We start from the raw sequence: 6,000 nt of genomic DNA, 5'->3' as shown, positions 1-6,000 counted from the left end.
TTTCAATACTTCAAAACTGTATACATATTCTGTTTCTCAACAATTTTTCACCCCAAAATTTTAGCATCCATTGATGATCCTTGCCTGAATCAAGTATTACATCTGTGGCTGCAAAATGTTGACTTTTTTCAATTCAATGATTTTTATCATATATATCAGCTAGAATGCATCAATAAAGAAGAGCCTTCCCTTTCCTCCTTCCCTATTTCTTTTTTACTGTTACTATGGACTCATGAATTATTTTTTAATTCAATGCATTATATTTATTACCATCATTCTCTTGATGCCCAATTGTCCCAAATTTGGCCAGTGGAAACCCTTCAGGCTGGCTCTGATGTCCTTTTGATATGTCCCCATCAGTTTTCAAGCCCTTCCTTACTTTCTGACATGAGACGTTCCAAGCTCAAGAATTAATCCCTTCTCCCAAGGCAATAGAAATAAAAACAAAAATAAACAAATGGGACCTAATCTAACTTACAACTTTTGCAGAGCAGAGGAAACCATAAACAAAACAAAAAGACAACCTACAGAATGGGAGAAAATAGCTGCAAATGATGTGACCGACAAGGACTTAATTTCCAAAATATACAAACAGCTCATACAACTCAACAACAAAAAACCAAATGACCCAATCGAAAAATGGGCAGAAGACCTAAATAGACAGTTCTCCAAAGAAGACATACAGACAGCCAATTGGCACATGAAAAGATGCTCAACATCACGAATCATTAGAAAAAAGAAAGTCAAAACTACAATGAGGTACCACCTCACACAGATCAGAATGGCCATCATTAAAATGTCTGCAAATAACAAACGCTGGAGAGGGTGTGGAGAGAAGGGAACCCTCCTACACTGTTGGTGGGAATGTAAATTGGTGCAGCCACTGTGGAAAACAGTAGGGAGGTTCCTCAGAAAACTAAAAATAGAATTACCATATGATCCAGCAATCCCACTCCTGGGCATATATCCAGTCAAAACTATAATTCAAAAAGATACATGCACCCCTATGTTCATAGCAGCACTATTCACAATAGCCAAGACATAGAAACAACCTAAATGTCCATCGACAGAGGAATGGATAAAGAAGATGTGTACATATATACAATGGAATACTACTCAGCCAAAAAAGAATGAAATAATGTCGTTTGCAGCAAATAGATGCAACTAGAAATTATCATACTAAGTGAGGTAAGTCAGAAAGAGAAAGACAAATACCATATGATATCACTTATATGTGGAATCTAAAATGTGACACAAATGAACCTATCTATGAAACAGAAACAGACTCATGGACGTAGAGGACAGACTGGTGGTTGCCAAGGGGGGAGGGGGTTGGGGGAGGGATGGAGTGGGAGGTTGGAGTTAGCAGATGTAAGCTTTTTATATAGAATGGATAAACAACAAGGTCCTACTGTGTAGCCCAGAGAAGTTTATATGTATATATATGTATATATATATATATATATATATATATATATATATAACTGAATCACTTTGCTGTACAGCAGAAATTAACACATTGTAAATCAACCATACCTCAATAAAAATATTGAAAAAAAAAATTAATTTCTTGCAACACACAGTAAATCAGCCATTTATCCAAAACGCCTGAGTTTCTTTTAGTAGGAAATCTTAGTTAGAAACCAGGATCTGGGTGCTAAGTATGCTGATTGGGGTATCAGTAGTATTCATTGGTATGTCCAATAGCTTATGCTAAGAAATATGTTCCTTTAAAAAAAAAAAAAAAAGAACTCATTATTTTAAGGAGACCAAGTCCTTAATTTTAGTTAATAATATTTTCATTTCCAACAACAATCACCAAATCCCACCCTTCATTTTCATTTTTATAGTGGAGATATAATTTATATATAACATTATACAAGTTTATGGTGCATAGCCTATCGATTTGATACATTTATATGTTGCAATACAATTACCACCTTAGCTTTAGCTAATACCTCTATCACGTCACATAATTATTTCTTTTTTTATCATTTCTTTTCTCCTTGTTTTTTTAACTACCCTGTTTTATCAGTGATGCTGAAGGGCAATGTCATGTACTTGTATTCACCACTATCTACTAGACTGCAGGCTCCTTGAGGGAAGTGTATTAGTTTTATTCATTATCCCTTCACATATTACATATTCAGTTATTGTCCCTTTTGCATGACGTGGGGTCAGAGTAAGCTTCCAGAGGGAGTAACCCATAATAAGTAATTGAGATCTGCCAGATGAGCAGTAAGTAGTTATGCAAGGAAAGACGAAGGGATACAGAGAATACAAAGCAAGTGCTCCTGGCAAAGGTACCCTGTATATGAGGATGTACAGCCCAGAATTCAATGATAGTTGAGTCAATAAATGAATTAATTTTCCAAAATTTGGTAGAAATTAAGTAGACACGGTCTAGGCGTGTCTATAAAAGAAAACTACTGAGAGAAGCAGATATTTGGGAAAGTTTTTCAGAAAAGTGCTCTTTAAAAAATCATTGGCCTTTTTTTTAATACGGTACATATTTTGAAAATACTGTGAATAATTTTTAAAATAACCCTCAGAAAGTATGTAGATGTATCAAAATGCCTCTAACTGAACTCAGTAGTTTTTTTCTTTTAAATATTAAACAGATACAAAATAGTTTTATTAAATATGCATAAGGCAAATAAACAACACAAATACTGGGGTGCCCATGATCCAATTTAATTAACAGAAAGTTACCATCACCTTTGAAGCCCTGTGTATTCCAAGGCAACTGACTTAGTCACCACATCCCTAGGGGTAACCATTATTTGGAATGTAATGTTATACATTTACTCTCCTTCACACATTTACTTCACTGCATAGTGTGTATCCCTAAAACTATACATTACTTAAATATGCATGGCTTAGAGCTTCATATAAGTATAAACGTATCAATACTTAGTGTATTTTTCTGCGGCATTATGTACCTGAGAATCAATTAAATTTTTTCTTCAAGTTGTAATTCATTCATTTTCAATGATCTAGTATTTCATCAGATGAATATGCCACAATTTATTTATCTATTCTAATGTGAATGGATATTTGGGTTGTTTCCAGCATTTTGCTGTCTCAAACAGTGCTGCAGTAAACACTTGTGCATGTGTCCAGGACAAGAGCTTCTCTGAGACAGGAGTGAAATTGCTCAGTCACTAAATATGTGCATCTCAAATTAACTAGACAACGTCAAACTGTTTTCCAAAATGATTTTGCCCATTTACCATTCTACCACCTGTGCATGTGTGCACTGGCTCCACATTCTCATCGAGGCTTAATATTATCCAATGTTTTTAATTTTTCCACTGTGATAAATATGTTGGCATTTTATCGTGGTTTTTCATTTGCATTTCTCCAGCTACTAATAAGATTAAACAAATTGTTCCTGTTATTGACCATTTGGTTTTTCTCTTATGTGAAGAATTGTTTAAGCCTTTTACCCGATACTCCATTTTCTTTTCCTTTTTAGCTTGTAGGAGTTTTTTTTATCTGTTCTGGACACTGATATTTTGTCATTTACGTGAATTACACTCACATTTGCCATATTGTGACTTTTCTTTCACTAAACTCTTTATATCCCTTGATGAACAGAAGTTGTCAATTTAAATATACTTTTTAAAAAGAGCTAACCCAAAGGTTATAAATATATTGTTTTCATGGAGTTTTATAATTTTGATTTATGGTGTGAAGTAAGGTCTAATTTTATTTTTCCCTTGTATATGATCATTTGTCAAGGAATCATTTATTGAAAAGTTCATCTTTTATACCCATTCTATAATACCAGCTCAATCATAGATCAAGTTTCACTATCTGGGTAAATCTGTTTCCGAAACTGACAATTCCACTAGTCAATAGGTCTATTCCTTTGCAAGACACTCAGTTTATTAATACAACTATATGATCATTCTTGATATCTGCTTATACAATCCCTCTACTTTGTTCTTTTTTCAGAGTGGGTATTCTTGTCCTTATATTCTTCTATGTTAATCTTGGAATCAGTTCCACAAAAAAGTCTGTTGAGATTTTTATTGGTTTTGCAGTGAACTTGTAGATGAATTTTGGGTAAATCAACATCTTTGTAATGTTAATAGTCCAATCCAAAAATATTATATGTCTGTCTATTTACATAGGCTTTCTTTAATGGCCTCCCACTAAGTTTTACAACTTTCTCTAAAAATGTCTCTTGCTCAAATTTGGTTAGATATATTTCTAGCCACCTTGTATTTTTGATGCTATTATAATTGGTACCTTCATTTAAAAATATGTTTTCTAAACTATTGCAGAATTGCAGGAATTCTACTTATTTCCATACATTGGTTTCATATCTAGCAGATTTATTAAACTCTCATTATTATTTTTACATATTTAACTAATCTTTGTAGACAATCATATTGTCTAAACAATGAGGATTTTATTTCTTTTTATCTCGACAATCCCCTTTATTTTTTTGTGTGTCCTACTGCTAGGATCTCCATACATTTTTAAATAGAAGTGTTGATACTGGACACCAGTGCCTTGGGCACATGCTTTTAACATTTCACTATTAAGTAACATATTTGCTGTACATTTTTATATTTATCCTTTGTTGTATTAAGGAAGTTTATTTCTAGTCCTAGATTTTTCCCCCTTTTTGTTTGAAAAATTTCAAATATCATAAAGGCTATAAGAATAATACAGTGAATATCCATCTATCCTTCACTTTTAACATATTAAAATACTTATTTTATATCCTATGCCTGAATTCAATATTTGATGTTTTCGAGTTGAGGGATAATATTTCTCCTTGACCCTTATGACATATGTATAGCTCTTTGTGGTCCCAGATTTATGTGTGAATTGTCCTACAAGATACTCACTTTGGGCTGGTTCTGGGCTGTGTATCTGTCTTATCTTATTTTGCGAAGGAAAGAAGTCCAAAGTTCAAGGTGTCTGGTTCAGCAAATGCCTTTAAGACAAAAGCCAGCATCAGTCCTCTGCTTTCCTGTCTTCCCACTTTCACTCAGTTTATGGCCTCTGAATAATTCTTACTCATTTGCCGGCTCATTAACTAATTTAAAATGACATTTCTTTGTACCTTTACGAGGCATTTTTAGTTGTTCTCAGTGAGAGGGTCAGTCAGGATACCCAGATGACCTCACTCTAAGAAATGGAATCTGGTCTATTCTTCATGTAACGCTTGGAATCACATACCTACACTAGGCTTCCTTAAAGCTACGAAGACTTAGCTTTCCTTTATGAGGGCTCCTAGCACAACTAAACATACTTCTTTCCCATCTTCCACAAACAATCTGTATTAACTTCACAAACCCTCCTAGCGCCTTAAGAGAGGTTTCAGAGCTAACAAGGCTATTTAAGCCAAAAGCTAAACTAGTTTCCAAAGATGAACACAGGCTCCCTGTAGTGAAACTAGCAAAAGGGAGCTGTCTAGATACAAAGATTTTCCAGTATCTTCACCTTATCTCTGTGGGGTTTATAGTTACTGCATGAGGCAGGATGTTTTGACACAGGACAACTTGTTCTTTTAAAGTATGAGAAGCTTTGTGGCTCTTGTTTCATTTTCCAGTCATCTGCTGGCTGTTAAGAAAAACCCACCCCATAGTTATACTAGGCATTAAAATTAGATATATTTGGACAAAGCACCCTCTCCTCACCTTTCCCATATGTACACTTACACACAAGTTTCTTACACAGGCTTTATGGTTCAAGGAAGCTGACCCAGGCAAATTGTGAACAATATAACATTGGTTTTCAGGACTCAGCCTGCACTTATAGCCCTCAAATGTGGCCTTTCCTAGTCAAGTAGCTGCACACTCTCTGAATCAAGAGTGTGGGAAAAATGGGGTGATTCTGCTCCTGATAGCCCCTTAATTTTTTACATTATCTCTCTGCTGGTTGTGCCCAGCTTACTGTGTGAAAAATCAAGTTCAGATGATTTCACTCAACTAAGGCCAATTTGGGTACGGGTACAGATGAGGTCAATTAAAGATATAG

Source organism: Eubalaena glacialis, chromosome 16 (assembly GCF_028564815.1).
Source record: "Eubalaena glacialis isolate mEubGla1 chromosome 16, mEubGla1.1.hap2.+ XY, whole genome shotgun sequence".
NCBI lineage: Eukaryota > Metazoa > Chordata > Mammalia > Artiodactyla > Balaenidae > Eubalaena > Eubalaena glacialis.
The sequence above is the reverse complement of the archived record's forward strand: the minus strand, read 5'-3'. Positions refer to the sequence as shown.